Genomic DNA, 18,023 nt, shown 5'->3' on the forward strand with positions numbered 1-18,023 from the left:
CTTGGGTGAAGGTCGGGGGAATCTTGGTTGAAGGTCGGGGGAATCTTGGTTAAATGTCGGAGGAATCTTGGGTGAAGGTTGGGGGAATCTTGGTTGAATGTCGGGGGAATCTTGGGTGAAGGTCGGAGGAATCTTGGGTGAAGGTCGGAGGAATCTTGGGTGAAGGTCGGGGGAATCTTGGGTGAAGGACTGGGTGCAAATAACATTAAAGGGACAGTCTTTAACATACATTGTGTATTTTATGATGTGTGTAAAGGTTGGAAAATGTGCCCAAGCCGTGAATGGGTTAAGTATAAGGCTCCATACCCCCCTCACAATAGTAGGGAGGAAGCGTGTACACTGGAGATATGGCAGTCAATGGATATCTTATCCTGCAGCAGTATACTGTATATATCCAACACCAGCCCTCCCCCACTCATTCTTTCGAGTCAACTGTGTTCTAAAAACAGACTGGTGGGTATAACATTACTAAAAGGGGAAAAAAAATCCACAAATGTCTATGAAGTTTGGGGAAACTTTATAAGAAAAAAAGGAAATGATTCTCATTTTTTATATTTTTTTCACTTTCAGTGACAACTATAAACATTATGAATGACAGCAATCAAAACATGGCAGGCCTTCTAATCTCCCTCCACTCTAAAACAAAAAAAAAGAAAAAGATTTTGTCTTTAGTTATATATTTAAGGGTCTATGTATAAAACATTTGTTGTGTGGATGTGACAAACACCCACAAAATCAGGACAAAAATTTTTGTATCTTCACTAATGTGTGTTGTTCCTATATCCATTCCCTAGCAATAATGTATTATTTTTTCCAAAAACACCTCAACAAGGAAACAAAAATGTATTGTGGCCACAAGATGGCGCTGAAGATACAGAAATCACACATAGATTTAGATGAAGTAGCACAATTGTGATTCTAAGCCACTTGTGTGGGGTCTCACTTCTCCTGCTGCATTCTCCATAATGTGGGAGGTAGTCAAGGATCCACAGTGGATGGTATAGGTGGGCAGGAATTCATAATGGATTAAATAATTATCTTTGTTTCTTTCTTTTGTTTCTCTCCATCTCCCCTTCTCTCCCTCTCTCCCTCTCTCTCATCCCCTCACCCCCCCCCCTCTCTCTCTCTCTCTCTTTCTCTATCTCTCTCTCCCTCTTCCCCCCTCTCTCTTGCTCCCCCTCTCTCTCCCCCTATATCTCTCTCTCCCTCTTCCCCATCTCTCACTCTCCTCATCTCTCACTCTCCCTCTCTCTCTTTCTCTCTCTCTCCCTCTCCCCCCATTTCTCCTTCTCCTGGTCTCTGTTTCTCTTATTCTCTCCCTTTCCACCCTCTCCCCCTCCCTCTCTCCCCCCCCATCTCTCCTTCTGCTCTCTCTTTCCCTCCCTCACTCTCCCTTCCTACCCTGCCCCCTCTCTCTCTCCCCCATCTGTCACTCTCCCCTCCCTCTCCCCCCCTCTCTCTCTCCCCTCCCCCATATCTTCCCCCTCTCTCTCCTCCTCCTCCATCTCTCCCCTCTCTCTCCCAACCCCCTCTCTCCTTCCCCTCTCTCTTTTCCCCTTCCACCCTCTCTCTCTGTCTCTCTCCCTCTCCCCTCTCTCTTCTCTCTCCCACTCTTATGTTTCTTCTCCCTCTCTTTCTCTCTAACTCTCTCTCTCACTCTCCCCCTCTTTCTTTCTCTCTCTCCCCATCTCTCCCTCTCTCTCCCTTTCCCCACTCTCCCCCCTCTTTTCCTCTCAGCCTCTTTCTCCCCTCCCCTCTCTTTCTCTCTTTCACTCTCCAGGCTCTCAAATTCAAATTCAAATAAGCTTTATTGGCAGGACCAAATACATGTTAGCATTGCCAAAGCAGTTGAGTTTGTATAGATTTTCATGTCCCTCTCAGTCGGTGACACGCTGTCACATATTGGGCAGCTATCTTCACCATTGGTTCCTGATCTCTCTCTCTCTCATCACCGTCTTACTCTCTCTCCCTCTCCCGACTTCTCTCTCACACCTCTCTTTTTCTCTTCTCTCTGTTCTCTCTCTCTCTTTTCTCTCTCTCTTCTCTCTCTATCTTCCCTCCCTCTATCTCTTTCTCTCTTTCCCTCTCCCCCTCTCTCCCACCTCCCTCTCTCATTCTCTATCTCTTCCTCCCGCTCACTCCTCTCCCCCTCTCTCTTTCTCTTCTCTCCCCCTCTCTCTCTTCTCTCTCTCTCTTTCACTCCTATTTCTCCTCTCTCTCTCTCTCTCTCTCTCTTCCTCTCTTTCTTCTCCGTCTCTATTCTTGATCTCTCCTTGCTCTCTTCTCTCTCTCTCCTCTCGCTTCTCTCTCTTATCACTTTCTTTATCACCTCTCATTGTCTCTCTCACCTCTCTTTTTGTTCTTTCTCCTCTCTTCTCTCTCTTTCTCTCTCTCTCTATCCGCCTCTTTCCTGCTTCTATCTCAGTCTCTTTCTCGCTTCATGCTCTCTCCCTTTATCCTCTGTCTCTTCTTGTTATCTTTATTTCTCTCTCTCTCTCTCCTCTCACTTCTCTCTCTCTCCCTCTTCTCACTCTCTTTATCACCCTTCTCTCTATTTCTCTCTCTTCTCAATATCCTCTCTCTCCTTGCTCTCTCTTCCCTCTCTATTCTCTCTCTCTCTTTCACTCCTATTTCTCTTCTCTCTCTCTCTCTCTCTCTCTTCCTCTCTTTCTTCTCCGTCTCTATTCTTGATCTCTCCTTGCTCTCTTCCTCTCTTCTCTCGCTTCTCTCTCTTATGTTATCTTTCTCACCTCTCATTCTCTCTCTCCTCTTTTTCTTCTTTCTCTTTTCGTCTCTTCTCTCTCTTTCTCTCTCTCTCTATCCGCCTCTTTCCTGCTTCTATCTCAGTCTCTTTCTCGCTTCATGCTCTCTCCCTTTATCCTCTGTCTCTTCTTGTTATCTTTATTTCTCTCTCTCTCTCTCCTCTCACTTCTCTCTCTCTCCCTCTTCTCACTCTCTTTATCACCCTTCTCTCTATTTCTCTCTCTTCTCAATATCCTCTCTCTCCTTGCTCTCTCTTCCCTCTCTATTCTCTCTCTCTCTTTCACTCCTATTTCTCTTCTCTCTCTCTCTCTCTCTCTCTCTTCCTCTCTTTCTTCTCCGTCTCTATTCTTGATCTCTCCTTGCTCTCTTTTCTCTCTTCCTCTCTTCTCTCGCTTCTCTCTCTTATGTTATCTTTCTCACCTCTCATTCTCTCTCTCCTCTTTTTCTTCTTTCTCTTTTCGTCTCTTCTCTCTCTCTCTCTCTTTCTCTCTTCACTCTCTTCCTCTCTCTCTCTCTTTATCCACCTCTCTCTTGCTTCTCTTTCAGTCTCTTTCTCGCTCCATGCTCTCTCCCTCTATCCTCTGTCCCTTCTTGTTCTCTTTCTTTGTTCTCTCTCTTTCTTTCTCTCTCTCTCTCTCTCTCCCCTCTCACTTATCTCTCTCCCCTCTCACTTATCTCTCTTCCTCTTCTCACTCTCTTTATCACTCTTATCTCTATTTCTCTCTTTCTCTCGCTCATTACTCTCTTCTCAATCTCCTCTCTCTCCTTGCTCTCTCTCTTCCCTTTCTATTCCTCTCTTTCTCTCTCTGCCTCTCTCTCTCTTGTCCCCTCTCTCTCCCCCTCTCTCTTTCTTTCTCTCTCCCCCTCTCTCTTTCTTTCTTCCTCTCTCTTTCTTCCTCTCTTCCTCTCTCTCTCTCTTCCTCTCTCTGTTCCTCTCTCTCTCTCCCCTCTCTCTTTCTTTCTTTCTCCTCTCGCTCTCTCTTTCTTCCTCTCTCTTCATCTCTCTCTCTCTCTTCCTCTCTCTCTCCCCCTCTATCTTTCTTTCTCTCTTCTCTCTCTGTCTTCCTCTCTCTTCCTCTCTGTCTTTCTCTACTGTATCTCTTCCTCTCTCATATCCCCCCTTTCTCTCTTCTCTCTCTCTCCTGTCCCCCCTCTCTCCCTCTCTCTCTCTTCCTTTCTCTCTCCTCTTTCTCTTTCTCCTTTTCTTCCTTTCTCTTCCTCTCTCTCTCCCCCTCTATCTTTCTTTCTCTCTTCTCTCTCTTTCTTCCTCTCTCTTTTTCTCTACTGTATCTCTTCCTCTCTCATATCCCCCCTTCCTCTCTTCTCTCTCTCTCCTGCCCCCCTCTCTCCCTCTCTCTCTCTTTCTTTCTCTCTCCTCTTTCTCTTTCTCCTTTTCTTCCTCTCTCTTCCTCTCTCTCTCCCCCTCTATCTTTCTTTCTCTCTTCTCTCTCTTTCTTCCTCTCTCTTCCTCTCTGTCTTTCTCTACTGTATCTCTTCCTCTCTCATATCCCCCCCTTTCTCTCTTCTCTCTCTCTGATTTCTGCATTAATCGATGGCTAACACAGTACAACACTCCACTTTTGCTCAGAAGGATGAGAAAAGTAAAAAGTCCACAATAAACCACAACCTATCCCACGGTGGTCTCTTCCTCCTGCTTCCCTCTTCCAAGTCCACAGCTGTTTTCCTGCTCACTCCCCTATCCCCCCCAAGAGACCTGTCCATATGTGTTGGAGATGTCTGGTGGACACGCAGATCTTTGGAGCCTTTCGCCATTCTCTGGGACATTTTCCTCCGCGTTTCTTCGCCTCCGTCCCTGGGACTCGTAAGACCGTTGGATGATCCCGAAGACTGAGGAAGTTTTTGTATCCTTCCCAGGAACACAACTACAACACAGATAGCTCAGAGCCAGGAGAAGTCTGGGAAGGCAGCCAAGGAATTCCTGGTGCCAGACGTCACTGGGTAAGTTTGACTTTAACCGCTTGAGGACCCCACATAGAACAGGGTCATCCTTTATAGTTTGGCTGTAGAGAGATGGTCACACGACCAAAGTTGTCACTGGAACACCCTCCCAAAAAAATAAGTGTATCGATAACTGACACATAACACTGATGGGTACTATGTAACACCACCTTGGAAAACATGAAGGCGGGGCAAGTCAACTGTGAAACACCCCTCATTGTCAAGCCCCGCCCCCTCCACTTATCAGCAAAGAAGAGAAAGACGAACACAACTTGTTCTACAAAAACACAACAACAAGTGCCTGTGAGTACCAAAAAAAATGACAGAAAAAAAAGTACTAGAAACGTTTTTATTCGCATTAACCCTTCCTTTGCCAAGAAAACTAAGCAACAGCATTTTAGATTTCCACAAAGCTAAATAATTATTTTTTTGGCAATGTTCAAGAATTACTTTTGGGCGGTGTATGTTTTTATTTTTATTTATTTATTATTTAAATCTGTAATTTCTCTCTTTTTTTTTTTAATAATGGAAGGATATCAGTTTAGGATGAGATCAGTGTGGGGGGGGGGGGGTGGTAAAAAAAATAATACCTGCTTCATATTTTATTTTAGTTTTTTTAAAACTAATTTATTTCATTATTTTTTTTGTTGAAAATAATATCTACTTCATATGTTTCTTTGTTTAATTTATTTAAAACATTTTTTTTATTTAATTTCATTTTGCGTGTGTTAAAGATAATACCTACTTCATATGTTTCTTTATTTTTTATTTTTTTTATTATTTTATGCCATTTTGAGAGGGCTGTTAAAACGATGTGTGTGCGTGGGGGGGGGGGGGGGGTCGTTAAAAATAATTCATTTTATTTTATTTTATATTGGGGCAGTTAACAAATAACATCTGCTTCACATGTTTATTTTTTATGCATTTCAAAATGTAAACTAATTTATTTCATTTTTTTTTTTTTAAATAATATCTACTTCATATGTTTCTTTGTTTAATTTATTTAAAATTTCATTTTGAGTGTGTTAAAGATAATACCTTCTTCATATGTTTCTTTATTTTTTTTATTATTTTATGCCATTTTGAGAGGGCTGTTAAAACAATGTGTGTGTGTGGGGGGGGGGGTGTTAAAAATAATTCATTTTATTTTATTTTATATTGGGGCAGTTAACAAATAACATCTGCTTCATATGTTTATTTTTTATGCATTTAAAAATATATGTTTTCCTTTTTTAAGGGGGGTGGTTAAAAAATCAATACCTCCTTCATGTGTTTTTCTTTTTTAAATTAATTTATTTGTTTATTTTATTTATTTCCGGTACTTATATAGCGCTGTCAATTTACGCAGCACTTAACATATGCACTGTACATTAACATCAGTCCCTGTCCTCAATGAGCTCACAATTTAAGGTCCCTAACTCACATTCATACATACAGGGCCAGATCCACAAAAGGGATACGCATGCGTTTCTCCTGATACGCCGTCGTATCTCTGTTTCTATCTATGCGAATGATTCATAGAATCAGTTACGCATAGATATCCCTGAGATCCGACAGGTGTAATTGTTTTACACTGTCGGATCTTAGGATGCAGTACCGCGGCCGCCGCTGGGGGGAGTTTGCGTCGTAAACCAGCGTCGGGTATGCAAATTAGGAGTTACGGCGATCCACGACGGATTTTCGCATTCGCTACGTCGCCACTAGTCTAGTTTCCTGTCACAAAGTTAGTCATCGTTTTTGGTGCCTTAACTTTACACAGCAATCGTATTGCTGTATAAAGTATGGCCGTCGTTCCCGCGTCGAAATTAAAAAATTCACGTCGTTTGCGTAAGCCGCCCGGGAATACGGAATTACGCTACGCGCGTCGGCGTTCAAACAAATGACGTCACTTCGCGCAAAGTACGGCGGGAGTTACGAAACGGAGCATGCGCAGTAGGTCCGGCGCGGGAGCGCGCCTAATTTAAATGGCACACGCCCATTAAAATTACGCGGGCTTACGCTGGAGGCCGCCGGCGTAGTTTTCATCGCAAGTGCTTTGTGAATGTGAACATGTTTATTTTTAGGTATTTAAAAATATATTTTTTCTTAAGGGTGGGTGATTAAACAATAATACCTGCTTCATACATTTATTTTTTCATTTATTTAAAAAAAAAAATATTTTATTTTTGGAAAGGAGCTAAAAATAATAACAGCATCTTATGTTTCTTTTTTTTATTTGCATTTAAATACTGTCTTCTTTAGGGGGTATTTAAAAATAATATGTGCTTCATAAGTTTCATTTTTTATTTATTTTTTAAAATAATTGGTTTTATTTACTATTTAAGGGGGATTGGTTAACAAAAATTATACCTGCTTCATATGTTTGTATTATAATTGATTTGAATTTTTTATTTTTTTTGTTTCATTTTGAGAGGTGTTTATTTTTCAATGATTCAATTGTTTTTATTAATAGTAGGTAGTTTTATTTTAGGTGCACTATTTTTTAATTACTGTAATTAGATATAACTGTTTTTACTGTAATTCAATTATATCAATGTTTATAAAAATTTCTGCGGTTACGCCTGTACTTTAGTCCTTCGCGTTAACCTACCCTTCTAAGTGATCCGCATTAACCAACCCACGTACAACTCTGGTGCTAGACATGAACGCTGCTAAAAATGTTCCTAACCCTAAAGGTCAGCCATAATCCTGGCGTTGATAATATTTGAAATACGATACTGTGACCCTGGTGGAAACACTTCTGCTGTTAAAGGAGAACTCTAAGGAGCTGTGGTGGCTCAACGCGATTGGCACTGCGCTGACAAGCCATTCACCTCTGCAGCTAGGGGTTGGGATCCCGGTCTCAGCTACATGTGTATTGAGTTTGGTGGTCTCAGCCCGGCTCCCGGTGGGTGTGCTATGCGAGGTAAGCCTGCGCTTAGTACGCCCTCCCACAAAAACCGCCACACTTACACGCACTCGAAATTGGGTTACCATGCACGCACTTTGACCACGCGGTCTCTAAAAAGAGAGGCAAAGGACTAACGGGGCTGGTTGAGCGGGCAAATCCTCTCACTCCTTTATAGGGAGTCCCTCTGCCCCGTTGGGCTTCAAAGCGGAGCAGGTAGGGCAGGCTGTGTGGGAGGACCCCCTCACACACCCACCATTGCCACCCGGGGCATGGAGAAAGGTGGCAGATTGCCTCTGGGGAGGCCTGCCTACTCCCAACTCCTGCAGTCCGGCTCGTCTCTCGAGTACACGCACAAAATACACTTGAAAAAAAAAAAAAACGGAGAACTCTAGTCTTGCTCATGTAATTGTAGGTTTTTATAGTCCTAGAGGTTCTTCCCACATACCGTAGGAAATCTGGAGGGCCAGTTGGGGATCAGTAGAGGGGGGTATTACATTCGTATCAAGTTTCTGGTCTTTTCCTCCTTTTCTTCTCCTTGAAATGGACATCTGCTGATACTTTGTATTTGTGAGTAGTTGGCCCTCCTCCCAGGAGGAGGTTTGGTGTGGCTGGTGGTCCAAAGCTCCTGATCCCAATTTTTGGCTTCCATATAACAAAAGTTTCACAGGACCTGAAGAAGTGGGGTTTGGGACTCACAAAATGCATCGTAATATATAATTTTACCGGCTGGGAATCAATAGAGGTGTGTTTTTTTACACTGGTATCAAGTTTCTGGTCTTTTCCTCCTTTTCTTCTCTTTGGAAGGGACATCTGCTGATACTTTATGGCCCGGATTCACAGACAGCGGCGCACATTTATGCCGCCGTAACGTATCTCCTGTACGCTACGCCGACGCAGCGCAGAGAGGCAAGCATGGAATTCACAAAGCCAGTGCTGCCAAAACTGCGCTGGGTTTCCTCGGCGTAAGTCGGCGTAGGTGGAAGTGGGCGTGAGCCATGCAAATGAGGCGTGACCCCATGCAAATGATGGTCCGAGCGCCAGACAGATACGTATCATGAACTGCGCATGCGCAGGGACGTGGACGCATCCCTCAGCGTATGCTCACAACCACGTCAAAACAACTGCCTAAACTACGCCGGATCAATGCCTACGGCGTGAACGTAACCTACGCCCAGCCACACACACGTCCAACGTAAACTCCGTAAAATACGCCGGCTTGAATTCCCTGGTGCACACCTTTGCATGTCTGCTGCTGAGTTACACCTCCTTTATGGGGCATAACTTTACGCCGGACGTACAACTTACACGCACATCGCATAGCCTGCGTCGGGCGCATGTACGTTCGTGAATCGCTGTATCTCCCTCATTTGCATATTTGAATACAAAATCAATGGGAGCGCCACATGCGTCCAGCGTAAATATGCGCCCACTCTACGCCGGCGTAGGTAAGTTACGTCGACGGGATGAAGCCTATTTTTAGGCGTATCTTAGTTTGTGGGTCTGGCGCACAGATACAACGGCGCACATTTGTACTTACGTGGCGAGGCTTGATGTGGCTGGTGGTCCAAAGCTCCTGATCCCAATTTTTGGCTTCCGTATAACAACATTTTCACAAGACCTGAGGAAGTGGGGTTTGAGACCCACAAAATGCATTGTAATATATAGTTTTACCGGTTGGGAATCAGAGGAGGGTATTACATTGGTATCAAGTTTCTGGTCTTCTCCTCCTTTTCTTATCTTTGGAAGGGGCATCTGCTGATAGTTTTTATTTGTGAGTAGTTGTCCCTCCTCCCAGGTGAAGGCTTGGTGTGGCTAGTGGTCCTCAAAGTCCTGATACCAATTTTTGGTGTTCATATAAAAAAAAAGGTTCCCGGAACCTGAAGAAGTGGGGTTTGAAACCTACAAAATGCATTGTGATATTGGAAGGGAATACAGCTTATACTTTATATTTGTCAGTAGTTGGCCCTCCTCCCAGGAGGAGGCTTGGTGTGGCTGGTGTTCCAAAGCTCCTGATCCCCAATTTTTGGCTTCTATATAACACAAGTTTCACAGGACCTGGAGAAGTGGGGTTTGAGACCCACTAAATGCATCGTAATATATAGTTTTACCGATTGGGAATCAATAGAGGAGGGTATTACATTGGTCTCAAGTTTCTGGTCTTCTCCTCAGATCTCTCAGCAGATGTCCTTCTTATCTTTGGAAGGGACATCTGCTGATAGTTTTTATTTGTGAGTAGTTGGCCCTCCTCCCAGGTGAAGGCTTGGTGTGGCTAGTGGTTCCCAAGCTCCTGATCCCAATTTTTGGTGTTCATATAAAAAAAAGGTTCCCAGAACCTGAAGAAGTGGGGTTTGAAACCTACAAAATCTATTGCGATATATAGTTTTACCAGTTGGGAATCAATAGAGGTGGGTATTACATTGGTACCAAGTTTATGGCCTTTTCCTCCCTTTCTTCTCCTGGAAAGGGAATACAGCGTATACCGTATTTATCGGCGTATACCGCGCACTATTTTGCCCCGAAAATCAGGGCAAAATCGTGGGTGCGCGGTATATGCCGATACCCGCTTTCCCGTGCCGAGTTTGAATACTGCGCCGGCATATACCGAGCGCAGTACACTCGTGTATCTTCGGGCAGTCTCGGCGCCTCTCACGCTGACGTCCAGGACGTCAGCGCGAGAGTAGCCGAGCCTGCCCGGCGATACACGAGTGTACTGCGCTCGGTATATGTCGGCGCAGTATTCAAACTCGGCCCGGGAAACGAGCGGGGAGGACGCGAGAACGCCGCAGAAGGACGCCGGACCCGACGAAGAGGACACCCGAAGCCGCAGACGGACGCCGGACCCGACGAGGCCGCCGATGGACGCCGCGCAAGACACCAAAACTGTAAGTACAAAAAAAGTTTTTTCCACAGGAAATCTGGGCAACTTTAGGGGTGCGCGCTATACGCGGGAGCGCGCTATACCCCGGATAAATACGGTACTTTATATTTGTCAATAGTTGGCCCTCATCCCAGATGGAGGCTTGGTGTGGCTGGTGGCCCCCAAAGATCCCAATATTTGGTGTTCATATAACAAAAGTTTCACAGAACCTAAAAGAATGGGATTTGAGATCCACGAAACACATTGTTTTAAAGGCTGAGAATCAGTAGAGAAGGGTATTACATTGATACCAAGTTTATGGTCTTTTCCACCTTTTTACTTCTTGGAAGGGAATACAGCTGATAATTTATATATGTGAGTAGTTGGCCCTCCTCCCAGGGGGAGGATTGGTGTGGCTGGTGGTCCCAAACTCCTGATCCCAATTTTTGGTGTTTAAAGTTACATAGTTAGTCAGGTTGAAAAAAGACTCAAAAAAAGTTCATCTAGTTCAACCATAAAAAAAAAAAATCGTACAATCCCATATAACCAATTCTATACCCACAGTTGATCCAGAGGAAGGCAAAAATCCCCAGCAGAGCATGATCCAATTTGCTAGAGCAGAGGAAAAAATTCCTTCCCGATCCCTCGAGAGGCAATTGGATTTTCCCCGGATCAACTTTACCTATAAATGTCAGTACCCATTTATATTCTGTCTACTCAATCTACTGAGCTGGCCAGAACCATCTCTGAAGGGAGTCTATTCCACATTTTCACAACTCTTATGCCACGTACACACGATCGGTTCATCCGATGAAAACGGACCGATGGATTTTTTCATCAGATATCCGATGAAGCTGACTTTCATCAGTCTTGCCTACACACCATGAGTTAAAAAAACATTTGTGTCAGAACGCAGTGACGTAAAACACAACGACGTGCAGAGAAAAATTAAGATTAATGCTTCCGAGCATGCGTCGACTTGATTCTGAGCATGCGTGGATTTTTAACCAACGGACTTGCTCACAGACGATTGTTTTTTTCTATCGGTTTTTTAACCATCAGATAATTTTAAAACAGGTTCTATTAGGTAGATTCACGTAGGGGCGCCTAACTTTAGGGCGGCCTAGCCTAGCCTTTTTAGGCTACACCGCCATAAATGAGTTAGGCTAGTAGTGATTCACAAACCACTTACCTGCTAATCTCCCGCGGTGTAGCCTAAAACGAGCGGGCGTAAGGGCGCCTAATTCAAATGACTTGGAGGGGGGTGTGTTGTATGGAAATGAGGCTTGACCTCACGTTTTTTGACACTGCGCATGCGCCGGGCGACTACATTTCCCAGTGCGCATTGCGGCTACCGTATTTATTCGAGTATAACGCGCACAATTTTATACCCAAAAAAAAGATCAAAGTTTGGGTGCGCGTTATACTCGAGGACTTTGTCCCCCCCGCTGCTACCGCCGCCGCCACCGAAGCCACCAACGCCGCTACAACATTAATCACACGGCGCGGGGGAACATTAGACAGCTTTCGTTTGAATAGCTGTTTTCCCTGCCGCGCGTAGACACTCCCCCTTGGACAGATCTGTCCAATCGCGAGCAAGGGGGAGTGTCTATGCGTGGCAGGGAAAACAGCTGTTCAAACGAACGCTGTCTGTAATGTTCCCGCGCGCCGCGTGATTAAAGGTAAGGGGACATGGCTGGACATACGGGGGCATGGCTGGACATACAGGGGGCATGGCTGGACATACGGGGGCATGGCTGGACATACGGGGGGCATGGCTGGACATACGGAGGGCATGGCTGGACATACAGGGGGCATGGCTGGACATACAGGGGGCATGGCTGGACATACAGGGGGCATGGCTGGACATACAGGGGGCATGGCTGGACATACAGGGGGCATGGCTGGACTTAAATGATTTTTAGCAATTACAATGATTTTATACCGATTTTAAATTGAAAATTAGGGGTGCGCGTTATACACGGGTGCGCGTTATACTCGAATAAATACGGTAAGTAGGCCGTACGGGCCTATTGATTTTGACGTGTACGTAAACGACGTAAATCCCGATTCGCGGACGACTTGCGCAAACGACGTAAAAAATTCGAACCTCGCGGCGGGAACGGCGGCCATACTTAACATTGTTATTCCACCTCATAGGTGGAATAACATTAGGCGGCCTATCCCTTACGGAAATGACGTAATGCAACGGTGTAGGCCTGGCGTACGTTCGTGAATCGGCGTATCCCCTCATTTACATAATCTACGCCGGCCGCAATGGAAGCGCCATCTAGCGGACAACAGAACCATTGCAAGCTAAGATAGAACGGCGCAAGCCGGCCTATCTTAGCTTTGTTTAAGTGTATCTCTGTTTGAGAATACACTTAAACAAACGCCGGCGTAGATTCAGAGTTAGGTCGGCTTAGCCGGCCTAACTCTTTGTGAATCTACCTATAAGTTTTTTCACCAATGGGAAAAAAAAACTATGGGGCCCACACACGATCGGTTTGTCCGATGAAAACGGACCGTTTTCATCAGACGAACCGATCGCGTGTACGCGGCATAACTGTGAATAAACCTTTCCGTATTTGGAGATGAAATCTCTTTTCCTCTATAGACGTAAAAAGTGCCTGTTTGTCCTCTGTGTTGACCATAAAGTGTATAACTCAACACCAAGGTCACTATATGGACCCCTTATATATTTCTACATGTTGATCATATCCCCCCTAATTCTCCTCTTCTTAAGAGAGAATAAATTCAGTTCCTCTAATCTTTCCTCATAGCTGAGCTCCTCCATGCCTCTTATCAGTTTGGTTGCCCTTCTCTGCACTTTCTCCAGTTCCCTGATATCCTTTTTGAGAACTGGGGCCCAAAACTGAACTACATATCCAAGATGAGGTCTTACTAATGATTTGAACAGGGAAAAAATTATATCTCTCTCTCTCTGGCGTCCATACCTCTCTTAATACAAGAAAGGACTTTTCTCGCTTTGGAACCTGCATTGCATGCTATTCATATAACGAAAGTTTCACAGAACCAGAAGAAGTGGTATTTGAGACCCATTAAAGGCATCATGACATATAATTTTGCTTCACCCAACCAGACTCGAGCTCACAGTTTTGAGCTTCAGGAAAAATCAAGGCATGGAGTGACAAGTGAGTAGGGTGGGACGAATAACGATAATTCTGTGAGACACAGGTGTAGACTTCCTGGGCTAGATTCACATAGCCCACCCTAACTTTGCGGCGGCGTAGTGTATCGTGTTTACACTACGTCGCCGTAAGTTAGCGAGGCAAGTACATGATTCACAAAGTACTTGCCTGCTAAGTTACGGCGGCGTAGCCTAAAGTGGGCGGGCGTAAGGGCGCCTAATTCAAAATAGGCTGAGGGGGCGTGTTCTATGTTAATTTGTGTTGACCTGACGTGATTGACGTTTTTTTAGAACGGCGCATGCGCCGTCCGCCTACATATCCCAGTGTGCATTGCGGCAAAGTACGCCGCACGTGCCTATTGGTTTCGACGTGGACGTAAATGACGTAAATCCCTATTCACGGACGACTTACGCAAACGACGTAAAACATTTTCGAATTTCGACGCGGGAACGACGGCCATACTTAACATTACTATTCCAGCTATTTGATGGAATAACTTTAGGCCTGATAATGCGTTACGTAAAATGGCGTATCTGTACTGCGTCGGCCGGGCGTACGTTCGTGAATAGGCGTATCTAGTGATTTACATATTCTACGCCGACCGCAATGAAAGCGCCACCTAGCGGCCAGGCTAAATATTGCACCCTAAGATAGGACGGCGCAAGCCGTCGTATCTTAGATAGGTTTAAGTGTATCTCTGTTTGAGAATACACTTAAACTTAGGTCGGCGCAGATTCCGAGTTAGGTCTGCATATCTACTGATACGCCGGCCTAACTCTTAGTGAATCTACCCCCCTGTGTAGATCCCTGTGCATCATATGTTTGTAAGACAGGTGTTTTATTGTTTTTACAATAAATTGATACATTTTAACAGTATGGTTCCATGAATTGCATCATTAGGCACTTTTAAAGTCCCGGGTTCAAGGAAATTTTTATTGGTTACTAGTCTGCTTGAAAACATTGGGGGTAATCCACAAAAGGGATACGCCGGTGTATCTACTGATACGGCGGCGTATCCCTGTTTCTATCTATGGAACTGATCCACAGAATCAGTTTACCATAGATAGGCAGAAGATCCGACATGTGTAATTGAATTACACTGTCGGATCTTAAGGATGCAATTCTAGGCCGGCCGCTAGGTGGCGAGGCCATTGCGGCCGGGCCTAGAATATGCAAATGAACACTTACGGCGATCCACGAACGTTCCGACGGGCCCGTTGCGCTAAATCTACGTAGTTTACGTCGAGTTACGCCGCGTAAAAATAGGGCTGAGTCCTATTTGACTAAGCCCTATTAAGTATGGCCGTCGTTCCCGCGTCGAAATTTTCAGCTCTACGTCGTTTGCGTAAGACGTTCGTGAATGGCGCTGGACGCCATTTACGTTAACGTCTAAGCAAATGACGTCGGAGCGACGTCAGTTAGCACAATGCACGTCGGGTAAGTTACCAGACGGAGCATGGGCAGTACGTCCGGCGCGGGAGCGCGCCTAATTTAAATGGGAATCGCCCATTTGTATTAGGAACGCCTTGCGCCGGACGGAGTTAAGTTACACCGCCGCAAATTTCCAGGTAAGTGCTTTGTGGATCGGCACCTAACTTGGGAGACTTGCGGCAGTGTAAATTAACTCTGAAAAGTTAAGTTACGCTCAGCGGCTGTGGATCTGGCCCATTGGACTTACAGTAGACTTAAATGTCATGGTACACCCAAAAGGGTCCTGGTAGTCAGAGACCACTTATTTTTTTTTAAATGAGATTGGGTAATGTTTGACTTTTGATTGAAGCGTGAATTTAAATGACGAAACAAGATATTCTTCCTGTTCTCCTTGCATCAGTCATGTTGATTGGTGGAGATAGGAAGACATGCATGAATCACACTACTTTTCCAATGATCTTAACCTGCCTGGCGGTCTTCCCGTGTGTGACTCGGGGTGAGATTTTCAGGCTGCGAATGGTTACCCCGAGTCACACACGGGCTTGCCTCGCTCGATGCAGAAAAAAGGTTTTCTTACCTTTTCTCCGCGATCCAGCGTTGAATCCTCGCAGTGCACGGCGGGCGGATGTCCGCTCGATGCTGTGTGTTCCCCTGATTCCCTTCCCTGCGAGCGTCGCGACGCAGGGGGCGGAAGGAGGGGGGGGGCGGCGGGAAATTCAAACGTATAAAAAGTAAAACAAAGTAAAACACAGTAAAAACACACTGATATCATTGGATTAAATTTTAAAAAAATACAGTGACCTTTGATTGCCCCCCCCAGTGCTTTCCAGTGCCCTGTCTGCAGAATTACTGTATCAGTGTCTGTATATTGCACAGCAATAATGGCAAAGCGCGCCTCTGCATCAAACTTATTATGCGACTTGCTGCCAAACAGCGACAGCGATGCCGAATCCATTGCGGAGGAGCTGAGCGACAGCGACGCGTGGGAAAGTTCATCGTCGGATGCAGAAAGTGATGTGGTTGACGATCCTGCACCTGTGCCCAGCGACGTGCGGACCTGGTGCGCAATTGATTGCGCTACGGAGCACGTAGCGCCCCCCTAGGTTTCCGTTTACAGGATCACCTGGAATAAAAGTGGACATAGAGGATGACAATCCCTTAGAATACCTCCGACTATTTTTGACCGATGAGGTGATCGACAAAATTGTTTTGGAGACCAATCGGTATGAAGAACAGCAATCTGCTACCCAGCAGTTATTTTCAAGACGCAGAAAATGGGAGCCTGTGACCAGCGAGGATATATGGAAATTCCTTGGCCTCCTAATTTTGCAGGGAGTGGTGGGAAAACCACTCCAAAAGTGGTACTGGACCACAAATAAATTATTGGCCACACCTTTTTTTGGAACAGTAATGTCCGAATATCGGTTTTCACTAATAATGAAATATTTGCACTTTGCAAATAATGAGGAATTTGACGAACGGTCTCATCCAGCTCCAAAGCTTAAAAAAATTTGGGATATTTACCAAATGGTCCTGCAGAATTTCCAGCGGACCTACATACCGGAGAGGGACATTTCAATAGACGAAAGTCTCATGGCCTACAAAGGTCGCCTAAGCTGGATTCAATTCATTGCGTCTAAGCGCGCTCGCTTTGGGATAAAATCCTTTATGTTATGTGAGTCCAGCTCGGGATATATTTGGAACTCAGTACTTTATACTGGCAAAGGGACCAAATTCTCCCGAGATTCAGTGATTTTGGGATGGCAACCGCGTCAGTGCTTTCATTGATAGAGCCCTTGCTCAACCAGGGCTACTGTATCACTACGGACAATTTCTATACGTCCCCAGAACTATACGAGTTCCTACTTCTGAATAGGACAGACGCTTATGGGACTGTGAGGCCTAACCGGCGTGACATGCCGTCAGGATTTCCAAACAAAAAGCTCGGGAAAGGACAAGTAGCTGCATGGCAAAAGGGGAAAATGTTGGCTCTGAAGTGGCGGGACAAAAAGGACGTTTCCCTTTTGAGCACGGTCCACAACACCTCGACCGCCATGGTCCATACCAAAGGTGGGAAAGACGTTCTAAAGCCACAGGTGGTGTTGGACTACAACCACACGATGGGAGGTGTGGACAGGGCTGACCAGGCCATGACTTTTTACCCTGCAATGAGAAAGCAGCAAAAAAAATATTATAAAAAGATTTTCCGACATCTTTTGGAGCAATGTCTTTGGAACTCTTTCATCCTGCTCAAAAAAAAAAATGTCAGGTCTATCGTCCATGCGGACTTTATGTGGAAGGTGGCTGAACAAATTTTCCTCAAAAACCAAAAACCAACGGTGGTAAACCGTTCTGGACGACGGGCTTCTGGGGTTGTAAATCCAGAGCGACTAACTGGTCGACATTTTTTGGAATATGCACCACCCACTCCAAAAAAAGCAGCACCCACACGGATGTGTGTGGTTTGCTGCTCCAAGCGCGACGCCAGCGGAAGGAAAATTCGCAAAGAAACGCGCTACTGTTGTCTCGACTGTGATGTTGGACTTTGCGCCATACCGTGCTTTAAGGATTTCCACACCCGAGACATTTATTGAATTATCATTTTGCACCCCTGTTTGACCCCCCAAAAAATCAGAGTATCTGAATATATTATTTGTTAAAATTTATTGAATAAAAACTATTGTTATTATTAAATTATTATTTGTTATTATTTATTATATTATAATTTATGATTTTGTGTTTCAAACTTTGTCATAGTCTATTAGAGACTCTGGTTTGGACAGATTTAGGTGAGTTATTCCTAAGAATTGCAGGCCTGCAATCTAAAACGCCAAATTTCCATGCAAAATAATGGTACCGCTTTCAGCACCTTTTTTCAGAAAGAATCATACCGCCAGGGAGGTTAAAATAGAGGCGGACAGAGGTGACACATGACAATGAAAAAAATGTCGAAATCGAAACTGCTCTGCTG

The 18,023-nt window shown here is 44.9% G+C and overlaps 1 protein-coding gene across 2 annotated transcripts in view; it reads left to right on the forward strand.

The window, feature by feature from the left end:
• Window positions 1-4,222: 4,222 nt before the first annotated feature.
• The window catches only part of LOC120928869 (ecto-ADP-ribosyltransferase 5-like), a 62,994-nt gene continuing 49,193 nt past the window's right edge, over window positions 4,223-18,023 (forward strand). The window contains exon 1 of one of the 2 annotated variants that reach the window (XM_040339928.1): window positions 4,223-4,722. The gene's annotated coding sequence lies outside the window, so the exon portion shown is untranslated. Of the gene's footprint in view, window positions 4,723-4,835; window positions 5,026-18,023 lie in introns of those variants that run through there. The other variant, XM_040339929.1, reaches the window with a different exon arrangement.

This window comes from Rana temporaria, chromosome 2 (assembly GCF_905171775.1).
Source record: "Rana temporaria chromosome 2, aRanTem1.1, whole genome shotgun sequence".
Lineage (NCBI taxonomy): Eukaryota > Metazoa > Chordata > Amphibia > Anura > Ranidae > Rana > Rana temporaria.